The following is a 17,109-nucleotide window of genomic DNA, read 5'->3' on the forward strand; positions in this document are numbered from 1 at the left end:
TAATATGAAACTAAAAAAGAATAAGTGTTCAGACAAAGTTTTGACAGAACAAAAAATAATTAGCATTTTCTCTTTAATATTACTAGTTTTAAAGCCTTTTAACCGTATTTATAAAGTGATGTCAAGTTAGAGTGCTAGTTTAAAAAAGCCTCCTGATATCTGATAGAATTTGTTGAAAAAACTTCAGTAACTTTTCTCAAAGTTCACAACATAAATTCTCTGAAATACTTTAGGTTATAAATTTGAAATAATCTACAATCAGCCCATTTAACAAACCCCCAAATAAAAACAACAGAAACCATTGTAGAATGTTAAATATAAACTCTGTTACATGAAATAATGTCTTACGAAGAATTTCCTGTCATGAAAATGTCTCACATTTTTGGTTAAAGGAATAGTTCACCCCAAAATTAAAATTCTCTCATTATTCACTTACCCTGATGCCATCCCAGATGTGTATGACTGTCTTTCTTCAGCAAAACATAAATGACAATTTTTAGAAAAATGTTGAAGCTCTATAGGTCCTTATAATGTAAGTAAACGGGTGCCATCAGGCTGCTGGCTATTTGATGGTCCAAAAAGCATATTTAGGCAGCATAAAAGTAATCCACATGACGCCAGTTGATCAATTAAAGTCTTCTGAAACAAATCAATAGGTTGCTGTAAGAAACAAATCGAAAATGAACTCTCACGTGACGTTCGTTCCTCTGTTGTATACAAAGCGCATGCTTCCGACTTCTTGTGTGAACACGCCATAGTGCTTAAGTCACTGATGCGTGGACTGCTGCGTGGATTTTTTTAAGTTTTAATTATCGATTTGTTTCTTACACCAACCTATCGATTTGCTTCAGAAGACATTCATTGATCGACTGGAGTCATGTGGATTACTTTTATGATGCCTAAATATGCCTTTTGGACCGTCAAACAGCCAGCAGCCTGATGGCACCTGTTTACTTACATTATAAGGACCTACAGAGCTTCAACATTTTTCATTTTTTTTTATTTATGTTCTGCTGAAGAAAGGCAGTCATACACATCTGGGATGGCTTCAGAGTAAGTGAATAATGAGAGCATTTTCATTTTTGGGTGAACTATTCCTTTAATTTTGGCATTAGAAGCTTAAGAAATAGATTTCAGAAAATGCAAAAATACAGTTCAGTCCGGACTGTTAAAGTGTGTCACATTGTACAATAAACGCAAGAAATTAAGACGTCTTGCGGACAGTCAGGCCGAGGGAAGAACTACATGGGTCAAAACTTTTTTGGTAATAGCAACAGGATTAAATAGTCTAAAGTTTAAAAGTGTCGCCAGATGTTCACTGTGCCTTCGAGGCCACAGCGACGCTTTTAGCCTGCACGTCATTGGTCACCTGCAGGTTGAGCGTCCCACCCCCACTCCACCACCTGACAGCAGATTGCCAGGCAGCAGAGAGAAGTTGGATGGGTTGAGGAAAAGGGGTGTGGTCACCAGACTGGGCGCAGTGTTTGCTGTGCTTGTGTTGGCGAACAACAGGCCCGTGTTTCTATCAATTGACGTTATCGGCAGCGTGGCGCCAGACGCAAGAGCTGCAACACAATCAACACATCTGACATCAGAACAGGGAGAAAAACGTCAGAGTTAATACAAGTTCAACTCTATCAGCAGTATAGGAAACATGCTATTGATCACAGAACATTTAGTCTCATTCCTCACAGTTATATTTACCTCTTCAGCAGAGGATCTCAGCTTTCCAACCACACCAAGATAGAGCTTCTAGTCTACTGAGAAGCCGAGATATTCGACAAAACAGTGAGGCTCTAAATATACTGTACACTTAATGTCTATTTAATTATACACTAATCCTCTATGGGCAAGCGCATGTGCAAGTGCTCAGCTGCGTTGGTGCCCCGCCTACATTCCAGATCTGGATAATTTGATGGAAGGTTATTGAGGAAAAATTATTTTTCCAAGTACTTGCTGCCATCTAGTGGAATGAAATGAGACTTTTTTGCAGGGAGATGGCGCAAACAGAACAGGAATGTTCTCAGGAAAACAAAAGTGTGAAATGAGACCATTTTTTTGCAATTAGTCCACTGTGTGTAGGTGAGCTTTTACATTTGAGTGTGAAAAATTGCAGGCGGCAGCCAAAAAAATGGAGTTGAAGAGGTTAAAACCCTTTTAAATTCAATGGTTTAAAAGCAGAAACATGCAGCTTATATTGTTGTTAAAGCAAATGAATCATTTATCAGTAAAAATGTTTTATTTTGACTTTTGAGGTGGAACTACTTTTCTCGTTGGATGAACTTATGGTGATGTGTTAATGATGTAAACAGATTTTTCTTTATGTTAAATGTCTTATTCTTGTATTGTTGTATGTATAATGTAAAAGTTACTAGTGTTACTGTCTTTCAGATTTTTTTTTATTTTAGTAAATTTTTGTATTTTGATTAAAATGTCCTTTAAATTCAGACAGTATTTCGTGTCATATTCATTAGTTTAGTCAATTTTACTCTTGATTAAAATGACATATGATTTAAATTGACAAAAATATGATAATTTAGTTGATGATAATGTGCAAAATGACAAAAACATGCATCAAACTGTAACAGACCAAACTTTATAAATTCATAAATGCTTCATGCAACTACTTACAATTATTGAAACATGTATCAAACATATTAAAGATGAATATGTTTAATATGTGAGATTAAACATGAGGAAGCGGTCATGAAATGCTGAGCTCCTGAAATAAATAAATATAATGAAATATATTGTGAATTCCTCACATTGAGACAGTTTAGGAAATAAACATAAGTTACATATTCTGACTAGTTCAAGTTCAGCTGATCATTGTCTGTGCAGATGTCAGTTGTAATATGATGTTTATGTTGTGGATATAGAGATTAATGTCACATATATAGGATTGAGTGTTTGAGTGAGGTCATTAATGTGTTAGTAAAGTTCTTTGTACAGCTGTTCAGCAGGAAAATACACCACATACAGGTGCATCTCAATAAATTAGAATGTCGTGGAAAAGTTCATTTATTTCAGTAATTCAACTCAAATTGTGAAACTCGTGTATTAAATAAATTCAATGCACACAGACTGAAGTAGTTTAAGTCTTTGGTTCTTTTAATTGTGATGATTTTGGCTCACATTTAACAAAAACCCACCAATTCACTATCTCAAAAAATTAGAATATTTTGACATGCCAATCAGCTAATCAACTCAAAACACCTGCAAAGGTTTCCTGAGCCTTCAAAATGGTCTCTCAGTTTGGTTCACTAGGCTACACAATCATGGGGAAGACTGCTGATCTGACAGTTGTCCAGAAGACAATCATTGACACCCTTCACAAGGAGGGTAAGCCACAAACATTCATTGCCAAAGAAGCTGGCTGTTCACAGAGTGCTGTATCCAAGCATGTTAACAGAAAGTTGAGTGGAAGGAAAAAGTGTGGAAGAAAAAGATGCACAACCAACCGAGAGAACCGCAGCCTTATGATTGTCAAGCAAAATCGATTCAAGAATTTGGGTGAACTTCACAAGGAATGGACTGAGGCTGGGGTCAAGGCATGTCAAGGAATTTGGCTACAGTTGTCGTATTCCTCTTGTTAAGCCACTCCTGAACCACAGACAACGTCAGAGGCGTCTTACCTGGGCTAAGGAGAAGAAGAACTGGACTGTTGCCCAGTGTTCCAAAGTCCTCTTTTCAGATGAGAGCAAGTTTTGTATTTCATTTGGAAACCAAGGTCCTAGAGTCTGGAGGAAGGGTGGAGAAGCTCATAGCCCAAGTTGCTTGAAGTCCAGTGTTAAGTTTCCACAGTCTGTTATGATTTGGGGTGCAATGTCATCTGCTGGTGTTGGTCCATTGTGTTTTTTGAAAACCAAAGTCACTGCACCCGTTTACCAAGACATTTTGGAGCACTTCATGCTTCCTTCTGCTGACCAGCTTTTTAAAGATGCTGATTTCATTTTCCAGCAGGATTTGGCACCTGCCCACACTGCCAAAAGCACCAAAAGTTGGTTAAATGACCATGGTGTTGGTGTGCTTGACTGGCCAGCAAACTCACCAGACCTGAATCCCATAGAGAATCTATGGGGTATTGTCAAGAGGAAAATGAGAAACAAGAGACCAAAAAATGCAGATGAGCTGAAGGCCACTGTCAAAGAAACCTGGGCTTCCATACCACCTCAGTAATTAAAGCAAAAGGAGCCCCTACCAAGTATTGAGTCCATATACAGTAAATGAACATACTTTCCAGAAGGCCAACAATTCACTAAAAATGTTTTTTTTATTGGTCTTATGATGTATTCTAATTTTTTGAGATAGTGAATTGGTGGGTTTTTGTTAAATGTGAGCCAAAATCATCACAATTAAAAGAACCAAAGACTTAAACTACTTCAGTCTGTGTGCATTGAATTTATTTAATACACGAGTTTCACAATTTGAGTTGAATTACTGAAATAAATGAACTTTTCCACGACATTCTAATTTATTGAGATGCACCTGTACTATCACTGGAATATTTACAGCAATTTTCTAGATTTTGTTTTTATAGAAAGAACACAAACAAACAAACTGTTATAGTATTATCATATTTTCATTAATAGTATGTTTTAATCAAATCTGTTTGATTATAGATATGATGTGTCTTTTTCATCTCGTCTTTGTTATCGTTGACAAAATAAAAATAAAAACCTTCGTCAGTAAACATTTTCATTAGTCAATTAATTGACGAGATTAACATTGCTGTCTTTACATGGTCATTATGACAGGAGCTGAAAGATTGAATTCAACTTTACACAGACAAGGTTCATAAGTGTTTTTAATCACAATTATCTCATGTTAACATGTATCATGTTTAAGTCTTGTGGCTATTTTAACATTTATTATGTTGCCCCGTGTACTATTAAAAGTGTATTACGGTAAAAATAATTTTTGCTTGTTTTGATAACCTGACGTATGAACTGAAATTATTCAGCATTGTCATTAATAGCATGTCACAGATGCTGTAGATTGAGCTGAAGATGTAAAACTCAGAACATTCCTATAAGACTGTATAAACACACATGGAGTGGTGATCACGTACCTTGTATAGTGGCCAGTGTGTTGTTATTCATGAAATCTGGACTCAAAGAATTTCCAAGAGCAGGAGTCAAACTCAACAGCGCTCCACTGAACACAAATAAACACCAGTCATTAACATTCACAAGCACAAACACACTGTGTGTTCACCAGGTGACAATAGGGCTGGGCAATATGAAAAAGAAAAAAAAATCTAGATTTTTTTTTTTTTTCACATTTATGGACGATTCACATTTTGATTTTTTTTTTTTTTTTTTCAACTTTTAAATGTACTCCAACATGATTCAAGTAACATGTTCTTTATTAGATGCAAGGCAACCTGGTTAGAGAAATCAAAGTGCTTTTCACTACAGGAAACAAAGGTGTGCAAGAAATATGCACAAAAATGTGCACCACACAGGAAGTTGTCAACATAGTGTAAATGTAAAATAAATTAAAATCTAATAAACCCAGATGTTCAGAAATAAAAGAATAAATAAGACAACTGCAAGATACTTCTTAGCCAGTGTAGGTATACATTTGATCTAAACCAAGTATATCTAGAAAGTTATTTAGTAATTATTATGTTTATCATTGTATATAAAACAAATTGTAAGTATAATCTTAAACCCCAGCAGATAGAGACGCCCTGTCAAGTGGTTCACGCTGAGCAGCGCAGCAATATTTACATATATATTTATGCATTTGGCAGACGCTTTTATCCAAAGCAACTTACAGTGTACTTATTACAGGGACAATACCCCCAGAGCAACCTGGAGTTAAGTGCCTTGCTCAAGGACACAATGGTGGTGGCTGTGGGGATTGAACCAGATTGATTACCAGTTATGTGCTTTAGCCCACTACGCCACCACCACTCACATGAAATAATCAAATGTTGGCTGTAGATGCAGTACACTTGAAACACGTCACAGAACAAAGCAATAATTAGCGATCTATCTGAATCATCATGCTAAAGGAATGGTGGATGTTTGATTCTCCCATATATAGCCTATCCATACGATTTGAAATGAAGCGCCCATAACTGTCACTTAACTAACACTTTATTATGTTGTAACAAGGTTAAAATGGGAAAGGAGGCGGCGGGAACCGGCTGAACGGTCAAAATAATATTTAATGAAACAAAAAGCACACAACACAAACGCACACACGGCAGCTGCGTGTGTTACAGTAACCCAGACTCGAAGATGGTGGTGAACCCAAAAGCAGGTATTTATTTGAACAAACACATACAGCAAATGGCAGGTGAGTGGTGAATGAGCAGATTGGTTCAGGAACAGACAACAGTACTGATGGAGGTTATTGTATTTGCAGGTAGAAATATTACTTGGGTTGGAGGATAGAGCTGGAGAGGAATCGTCGAGGGAGCACGCTGGAATGGCATCTGAAGAGTCAGGTAAGTAGAAGGTAAGTGAGTCTGTATACTGCTATGATACCAGACGAAGACTGAAGGGAGAGTGGAGTGTTATATAAAGGAGCTGATTGACACAGTGATGGGAGACAGGTGCGGGTGATCAGTATTCGGGGGAGCGGGAAGGTTGAGTGTTTATGGCGGGAAGGTCAGGTGGATCTGACACAGCGTGTGGCTCACTCTCTCTCGAACTGCCGCATCCGGCTGCATTTATCCCTCTCCTTGGCCGATTAGCCCGATTGGGGACCGGGCGTGCATAGTCACGGCCTGGCCCCACCCTCCTTCTCATCACATGTGTAAAAAGAAAATAGACCGTTCATCAACATGCGCATGCCGAGGCCAGTTATGGTCTTAAACCAGTGTATACATGCATGATGGATGAAGATGAGCTACAATCACACTGTGTACAATATTTTTACGGAAAGACAGCAGAATATTACCACTGTCTTTTATATTGGTCTCCGGGTTGTTAAACCGTTCATTTGGAACGCGCACATGTGCAGCTGATCAGATCGGGAGCGAAATTAAGCCAAGCACTGTGAACTCTTTCTCTTCCTTATTCAGCCTTTGGTGGATTGACAACGTCTCTAACTATAGCGTTTGCAATATTTTTATGCAAAATCTCGATTCCTCAATAAAAAATTCTTTTTTTAAAGTATCAAAATGCAAATTCGAATTAATCGGGGAAAAAAACAAAAACCACCCAGCCCTAGGTGACAATCAGAACAGATCTTAAACATTCAGCTATGTAAATTTTAGACCAATGAGATTTCACTGTGGGCGAAGCCACCCAGTGTGACGTAACAAAACTAGAAAACTGGTTGTTGGAATCCAGCAAAAACTTAACTGTCAAATTTCACCCCAAAATCAAAAGGTGGATTTTTTTTATTGAATTGTGTATAACACACAGGGTGAAGGAATAGAGAACTCTATAAACACACGCACACTGACCCTTGTGTGAGCTGAGAGGGCGTTATAATGGCTTGATTCAGACCAGTGACTGCTGCCAGATTAGCTCTGCTCAGTCCTGTGCCCGTAACCACCAGCTGTCCCGCCCCTGGCGTGACCGTCGTTGTCGTGAACACGGGCTGTGGGGTGGCCACCTGTTTTGCACAAGGCAGTGGCACAGCCGTGGCGGACGGGCTCAACGATGGTGATGTCACAGTAGGGGCGGATGTGGCCACAGCGGGCGACATGGAGATGACCGTGTTAGAGGTCACCTGACCCAGAGCAGCACCTACAGCCAACAAATCAATGAAACACAGAGATGACATGATTATAATTTAACAGAGCAGAGCTCATATGACATGAAATGTTCCTTTCACGGGACATTCCCCAGAAAGCATTCCTTTAAAATACTTAATACTGACTGCTGAGCGTGATGTTGGGAATGTTGCTGGTGTTCAGAGAAACTACTGGACTCATTGTGAGAGCGTTTGTGCCGCTGGACACCTGCAGAGACACAGTGATCAACACAAAACTACAATCACACACCATTAAACATTCAGAACAATAAAAATTAATTTACTATATTATTTTACTATATGATTCAAAGTTAATTATGAATAAATTACTTCTTAAGATGTGAAAGCACACATACACCTTAAGTATGACGATTTATATGATAATCATAATTGTGACGCCCTAAAACAGACAAATAAATTGTTAAAAATCGCACTGATTTGTATGAGAATTAATCGTTAGCCAAAATGTATTATCGTGACAGCCCAACTCAGACATGTTCTTGACAGTTTTTGTTAGTTTCATACTTTTATACTTAATGTTAATATTAAGTGTTGCACAAGTGAGTACCAGCATCCCACAGAGGATACTGAGGACAAGTTGGTCTCCATATAGACATTGATTTCAGCCTTTAGCATTTGTTGGAATTCAGGATTTTGCAAAAGGGATACATTAAAGTGCCAACTATATGATTTCTTTTTCTCAGTATGTGGCAACACCACTAAACACACCAGAGCGTGATCTGAGACTAAAATGTTTCCAATTGAGCAATCAACAACAAATGAAATGAGAGACTTAGACATAAAAAAAAGTCTAAAGTAAATATTATGGACTTATGAAAAAATGTTATAGTCCCTACCAGATGGGTTCAAAAGTCTCCAAATATCTGTAAGACCAAGATTTTTACACATCCTGTGAAGCATCAATGTTGCTTAGGGGGCTTGCACATTTTTGCTTTACTATGATCAAGGACTGAGTCCATCAAAAGATTAAAGTCTCCTCCCAATATTACATCATGAGGGGTGCCAGTGGCTTGCAACATCCCTCAAGATCTATAAAAAAGCCCTGATCATCAATGTTAGGTGCATAAATATTAGCCAAAATAAGATTATGATGGCTTTTCCTAATTTATCTTTACTCTGTTTGAGACATTTGAATTGTAGATGTTTACTTATCAGCGTAATGACTCCTCTGCTCTTACGCGAGCCAGCACTATAAAAAAAAAAAAAATTTCCCAAATTTTTCAGCTTCCTGCGGAGAAAGGTGCATTTCTTGAGGAAACACTATATAACATTTCTTACGCTTAAGAAGAGAAATAACCTTCATTCTTTTTATGGGGTGCCCCAACCCATTCACGTTCCATGTGGAGAGAGTCAATCCACTCATATATTAACATTTGACATTTTGACATATAAGAAAAAATAGACTGTGTGTCAAAAACAAGAATATAAAGATGACATTCCAACAATAGTGCAAACCACAAAACCCGAACATCCCAAAAACAAAAACAGAAAAAAGAAAAACGTGTGCATTAACCCCGCGCACAACAGTGCCAACTGGTGTCCATCCCTCCAAACTCAAACAGTCCATGCACGCCTGTGGTTCTTCCAAAAAAGCCTTCCTTTACTCCTTGCTTCGCGTAACACCAGATCTTTATTGGATGATCTCAGAAATTGTAAATAGGTAGACTGTTCCACAGTTTCGGGGCAGCTACATCAAAAGCACGGTCACCCCTCAGCTTCAGTCTAGACCTAGGGACTGTAAGTCGCCTCTGATCTGAAGATCTAAGAGATCTCAGGGGACTATGTGCAAGTAAAAGGTCAGCAAGAGGGCACTGATCCATTAAGGGATTTAAAAACAAATAATAATAATCTAAAATAAATACTATAATGAACCGGAAGCCAGTGAAGACAGCGTAGGATCGGGGTAATATGTTCACACTTACATGCACCCATCAGCATTCTGGCCACAGCATTCTGGACCTTTTGCAGTCAAGCAAGGGATACGTGGCTAACTCCTATATACAGGGAATTGCAATAGCAAATAGAGTCTGGCAAAGATCAAGCGTCACCTTTTCAAAATCCTTAAATGTAAGAAAAGGCTTGACTTTAGATAAAAGTCTTAGATGAAAAAAAAGCTTTTACAACAGAATTTATCTGTTTGTCGAACTTAAGGGTGCTGTCAAACACCAAACCCAGATTTTTCACAGACGATTTATGGAAAGAAGCCAAATGGCCCAGATTAAGATTGGGGGGACCAGAAATATCAGACGGTCCAAATATAATTATTTCAGTTTTGCTATCATAAAGGCTTAAAAAATGTAATGACATCCATGATTTCAAATCAGTTAGACAGGCCAGCAGGGGTTTTAATGCATTTCTGTCATTTATTTTCAGAGGTAGATAAATGTGGGTGTTGTCTACATAACAGTGAAATGATACCCCATGTTTCTTAAAAACAGATCCTAATGGAAGCATATACAGAGAAAATAGGACAGGGGCTAAGATAGAGCCCTGAGGAACCCCACAAGTAAGAGGAGCTGATGCAGATGCAAATTCCCCAAGATTTCTATTTGGTATGGAGTGTCTCTGGATTATTAGTATTTGATCTGGAGTGACTAGTTTATTAGTATTTGATCTGAAGTGACTCTGGTTTATTAGTATTTGATCTGGAGTGAGTCTGGTTTATTATTTTTTGATCTGGACTAACTCACCACTGGTGTTGAGCTGTAGATGGTTTTGATGGGCATGATGGGAGAGCTGCTGTTGCTGGGTGGGTTGATTCTCTTCTCTTTCTGTCTGCGGTTGCAGAACCAAACGCGCACCACCTCCTTCTCCATATTGAGCTGATCTGCGATCAGTGTGATCTCCTCCGATGACGGCTTCTGACTCTGCTGCAGATCGCAATAAAACAAACTTTATTCACATGTCAGATCATTAAAGTTAACCAGCACTGCTATTGTCATTTGATTTACAGGGTTTTTATACTGCCAAGAAAATATTAAAAAAGCTACAATTATATACATGTAAATGAAATAATCTACATAAATAAAAAAACAAGGTATTATAATGTAAATACAAGGTATCAGCACAGTACATTTAAAAAGACAACAAGCTCATTATCTTACCAGCTTAACCATTTTTTAGATATTTGAATGGTTTGATAAACTGCTTGATTTCAATTTCAAAACCAAATATAGCCACAAGCTGCAATCATCGGGGTTCAAGCGCATGTGAAGAAATAAACAAAACAATCAGAATGGACAGAAATGATCCAGTGGATGCTAAATAATAGAAATTTACAGAATACATCCTGCTTAAACTAAATTAGTTGAAAATTGGGTACCAAAATTTTAAAGCTGTAAAATGCACATAAAGGTAGAATAAAATTAATCCATGTGACTCCAGTGTTTGAATCAAGTCAAATGAACGAAACCAGAAGTCTCTATGATGTTCTAGTCCAGAGATGTGATTTGTTTCTTGGTTGCTAGGGTAACCCCATCTGGTTGCTAAGCAGTTACCAAGGTGATACTCAAAAGGCTCCTTGTGACCCTGAATCAAATATAAGAAACTGGATGAGTCTACGATGTTCTGGTGCAGAGATATGTGATTTCTTACATGGTTGCTAGGGTAACCCCATCTGGTTGCTAAGCAGTTAAAAAGGTGATACTCAAAAGGCTCCTTGTTATCCTGAGTCAAATGAACTAAGCCGGAAGTCTGTATGATGTTCTGGTGCAGAGATATATGTTTTATTACTTTGTTGCTAGGGTAACCCCATCTGGTTGCTATGCAGTTACCAAGGTAACACTCAAAAGGCTCCTTGCTACCCTGAGTCAAATGAAAGAAACCGAAAATATCTATGATGTTCTAGTGCACAGATATGTGATTTGTTACATGGTTGCTAGTTTAACCCCATCTGGTTGCTAGGCAGTTACCAAGGTGATACTCAAAAGGCTCCTTGCTATCCTAAGTCAAACGAATGAAACCAGAAGTCTATACATTGTTCTGGTGCAGAGATATGTGATTTGTTACTTGGTTGCTAGGGTAACCCCATCTGGTTGCTAGGCAGTTACCAGGGTGATACACAAAAAGGCTGCTTACTACCCTGAGTCCAATGAATGAAACCAGAAGTCTCTATGACACTGTGATCCTGAGATCCCCATCTAAGCATTTTGAATGGAAGTCAATGGGGTTTGGTTGCTAGGTTGCTCTAAATGGTTGCTAGGGCATGGCTAAGTAGTTTCCATGATGATACCTGAAGTCTGATTGCTCACTCAAGTAAAACAAGCCAACTGTCATTTCTCTAGGACATCCTGATCCAAAGATATCACTCTCAGCCTTTTTGAATGGAAATCAATGGGGTTTGTTTGCTAGGATGCTCTAAATGGTGGTAGGGTGTGGCTAAGTAGTTTTCATGATGACAACTAAAGTCTGATTGCTCACTCAAGTAAAACAAGCCAACTGTAATTTCTCTAGGACATTCTGATCCAAAGATTTCACTCTCAGCCTTTTTGAATAGAAGTCAATGGGGTTTGATTACTCGGGTGCTCTAAATGGTTGCTATGGCGTGGATAAGTAGTTTTTCAAGTGGATACATGGACTGATTGCTCACCCAAGTAAAACAAGCCAACTGTAATTTCTCTAGGACATTCTGAGACAAAGATATCACTCTCAGCCATTTTGAATGGAAGTCAATGGGGTTTGGTTGCTAGGGTGCTCTAAATGGTTGCTAGGGCATGGCCAAGTACTTTCCATGATGATCATTAAGGGATGTAAAAATGAGTTGTAAGGAATCTGTTGTTACGGTCTCAGTGAGTCTGCTGGTTTGTTTTTGTTTGTCATCACGTTCTCTGTTGAGTTCAGTCCATGTGAACATGAGATGAATTCATACAAATAATACAAACATTCATGTATTAATATAAATAGCTAAATGGAAGTGCATTTTTTTTTTCCAAATGTTTTTAAAATGAAAGAAACATGAGCACGGATTTTATGCATGTGCAGCTACAAAATAATGAACAAATCACTCTCTGATACTACTCGTTTTTCCGAGTCATATAAAAGATTTGTTCAAAATTAACTAATCGTTCATGAACGACCCGTCACTAGGAACACATTATAAATTAATATCACTTAAACGTGATGTAGTAATTTGACACTGATGGTACTCCACTACTTGTTGAAAAAGCTGCACAACTTTAAGAGTACATAAGTATCACACAACTACTGAACCCACAGCATTAACTTAACTGCTCCATAGTCTTACCTATTCTCTCGCAAGTGATGGATGTCCCATGAAGTCACGAATTGAAGACAATCCAACTTGAGAAACTGCCGCCAAATGTTTCGCCCCCTTCATGTGGCTCTTCAGTGGCCCTTCCCATACTTGACAGCCCCAAGTCTTCTTTGCATAACTTACAACGAGCTCTATGTACATTGTTCGTGTCTGGCAAGAGCCAACCATAATAAAGTGTCAATGTCCAGCTATGCTGGCCAGGCATGAGTTATTTAAACCATGACCATTACTAAGGTTCAAATTAGCTGATTAACAAAAATAAGCACACAAAATCAACTGAATCTGAGCGTGAAAATGTCACTAATTTTTATAAAATTCATCCACCGCAGCAGTAGTTGTAAAAGGGTGGGGGAGGGGGACTCCACTGTTAATGACTAATTCAAGCTAGAAGGCAGCAGTACTGTCAGTCACACAGCTCTTCCAATAAAGGGTGGTTTGTGTCCTGCATGCGGGGTATATTGCAAATATCATTATAGACTTTAATGAATTTTTTATAATTTGTACAAATGCATACACATTCCATTTTTAATTTCAAGCACTTTTAAGCACTTTTACACAAAACAAGCCGATTTTCCAGGTTTTGCAGACCTTAAATTTAGAAAAGCTAAATTCAAGCACTTTAAGCACTTTAAGGACCTTGTGCGAAACCTGTTATTACCTTTATTCATTAAGCAGATGCTTTTATCCAAAGCAACTGACAAAAAGAAGCTATTCTTCTAAAAGATAAATTAAGAATACAAAAGCTGTAAATGTAATAATTTATTTGTCTGATTTACAAGGAGTGGCTGAATGGCAAAATATTTCAATATTAACTGTTAATACTCTTTGAAGACAATTCTTGTTGTTTGGCTCCCTCTGGTGGACAAAAAGTACAACAGCCTATTTTGGAAGTCAATGGATTTGGTTGCTAGGGTGCTCCAAATTGTTGCTAGGGCATGGCTAAGTAGTTTTTCAAGTGGATACATGAAAACTGATTGTTCACCCAAGTGAAACTAGCCAACTGTCATGTCTGTAGTCCATTCTGTCCCAAAGATATCCCTCTCAGCCATTTTGAATGGAAGTCAATAGGGCTGGTTGCTGGGGTGCTCTAAATGGTTGCTAGGGCATGGCTAGCCAGTGAGCAGAGAGATTCTTATTTGCTGATTACTAACCTGACTCAAAAGATCCAATCACAAAGTGTCAACAAAATTCTGATCTGAAGATACCCTTCTGAGCCATTTTGAAGTCTATGGGGATGGTTGCTAGGGTGCCATAAATGGTTTCTAGGGCATGGCTACGCCATTTCCAAGATGATAAAGACTGATTGGTAGCCCGAGTGAAATGAGCCCGCCCATGTTTCTACGATATTCTGATTGGGAGATATGATCCCACAAAACTCATTGTCTTGTCATAGTAGAAAACAGTTGTTTTCATGGGCAAGAGCCTTGCCATAGTATGCCTATTGGGCACTTTTGGGCTGGTTTTAAGGCAGCATTTTACAGTTTTCGGACGCAGCCATATGCGAGACAGAAACGGGGATAATGGAAAAATAAACACATAATTCCAGACATATGTAAACATATCCCTAAAACAATGTGACAGTTAATCATGTCTAGCAACTTGACAAATATGTATTTGATATTTTTAGGATATATAAAAATTAAGGTGACATTTGATTATCTATAATCATTTTGGAAATCACAGATTTATTTGCAAACTAATATTATAAAAGTCAGAAGACATTGTCAGTGTACCACGTTTCTTCAAATAATTTTATATGCATTCATACACTCATGAAAGCCTTAGACTTAAAAGGATTTCTTATACTGTGGCTCCCTTTGGTGGACAACAAATAGTATTAGTCAGATAAATGTCTGATTATTTAAAATTTGATGATTTGATTTATTTCATTATAAAACTAAAATTTAATTAAAAAAAAAAAAATTTTTTTTTAAATTGATGACCTGGACCAAGTAATAAAGAAAAGCAGCCAATAAGTGCCCAACATAGATGGGAACTCCTTCAATACTGTTTAAAAAGCAACCCAGGGTGATACCTCAAGAAGTTGGTTGAGAAAATGTCAAGAGTACATGTCTGCAAAATCTAGTCAAATGGTGACTACTTTAAAGATGCTAAAATATAACACAGTTTTGATCTATTTTGGGTTTTGTTTAGTCACAACATAATTCCCATAGTTCCATTTATGTTATTCCATAGTTGTGATGAAAAAAATGTGAAAAAAAAAAAAAAAAAGAAATTATATATATATATATATATAATAAAGAATAAGTGTTTCAAAACTTTTGACCGGTAGTGTATATGTAAATTTTACAATTTAAAGTAAATTAATTATATTTCCATTTACTAATGGTTCATTTAATAATAATAAAAATCAATAAAAATCAATAAAAAAATTTTAAATGAAAGATGAGAAAGTCGCATTCAACACATCATATCACTCTGTCAGACCAACAGACAGCAGCACATGAGCGCTGTGTAGAACGAAATGTTGGACTCGGAGAAGCCTCTTTTCCCCCCACCTAAGTGGTTAAAGTCTGCTGTGTGGGAGTATTTCGGTTATTTAAAAGACCCAAGAGGCAACATCAGTGTTTGCAAAACACTATATTTGCAAAATGTGTTAGAGAAAAGTGTCGGCTCTGTTGGGAAACACTTCAAACTTGAAGCACCATCTCTAAGAGCACCATCCCACAGAATTTGTGGACATGAATGTAAGCAAAAAACTCTGTGAATTGTCTGGTAATCAATTAAAAAATGTAGATCCCCTTTCATAGAATACATAAGCAGATGCAATACACGTTTACAAGATCAGTTACCCATTATTTGGAACTGGTATATAAGCTTACGTTGCATTAGTGCTTCTGCTTTCCAAGCGCTTATCTGTAACATTTTGAAAGACTAAGGCAATGATGTATTTGCAAAATAATAAAACCCACAGAAAGTCAAATTTACTGTGGTAAAACATTCATATGTTACCTACAAATGTGACCTGATCCATCATTTTGGGTCATTTTGTCCCCAAAACGTATTTTGAATGAACGAGAAAAGTCTTAGCCATCAATAACAGATTAAGAAAAAATATATAATTCACATATACAAATTAATGCACAAATATAATATTATATTTAACATTTTGGCAATATACTCCTCTCAAATTTATTGTTCTAGTCAAATAATAAACTACGGGCATTAAATGAGGTAAATGTCGTGCGTTAGATGACAAGCCGACTCCCCACGATTGAAACGCAGATTTGGCATGCAGATTAAACATTTTAGTAATGTATACTGTATCTTTTAAAATCTCTAATATTTTCCATTTTGTGCTACTTGTAATAATGTACATACAATGATACACCCGAGGGCCGCGAGTGTTGCTCAGTGACGCTGCTCGAACTTGAGGCAAAAACAGTGATTGGTGGTCATGGCAAAGACTGTCAAAATAACATTTATTTTGTGAATTTCCTGATTTAAAAAAAATGAAAATAAAATGAAAATCCTTATGTCTCATTTTGTTGGAGCAGGTCACAAATGTATCTTGTTTGGCTCAATTTTATTTCAGAAACTTTTTAAAATTACATCCATTCATTACACTGCAAAAAATATTTTTCTCAAGATATATTAACTTGATTTCATTTACACAATATATTTACACAATACAATATAATGTTGTGTTTTCAGGGTAATCTATCAAAATTCAACAAGGTTTATGCTTAAAACAACGCTCCCGCCACAGATAACATAAATATGCTTACTTTTTTGCATCACAACCTACCCTGATTTGATATAGAGTATGAATCTGATTTGACATCTATTTTACATTTTTCAATTATATTAAAAACCATTTGACTTACTGCAAAAAAATTTTTTTTAACTTGTTTTATGATTATCTTATGTTTATGTCATGTGATTAAGAAATTGTTCTAAAGAAATAAAAAATAAAGTTAAAGAACTTGTTATAACTAAAAAATGTTTCTGTGTGTTTATCAGACATGTGCCAAACCTGAAATTAAAGGTTTATAAGACAAGCACCATAATACCGTGATACCGAGGTATTTTTTGTGATGGTTTTCATACCATGAAAATTTCATACCATTACATCC

At 37.1% G+C, this 17,109-nt stretch overlaps 1 pseudogene; it reads right to left on the minus strand.

Annotated features, from left to right (window-relative positions):
• Window positions 1–1,047: 1,047 nt before the first annotated feature.
• Window positions 1,048–17,109, minus strand: part of LOC127444935 (POU domain, class 2, transcription factor 1-like) — a 66,802-nt pseudogene continuing 50,740 nt past the window's right edge.

This window comes from Myxocyprinus asiaticus, chromosome 8, assembly GCF_019703515.2.
Source record: "Myxocyprinus asiaticus isolate MX2 ecotype Aquarium Trade chromosome 8, UBuf_Myxa_2, whole genome shotgun sequence".
NCBI classification, from domain to species: domain Eukaryota; kingdom Metazoa; phylum Chordata; class Actinopteri; order Cypriniformes; family Catostomidae; genus Myxocyprinus; species Myxocyprinus asiaticus.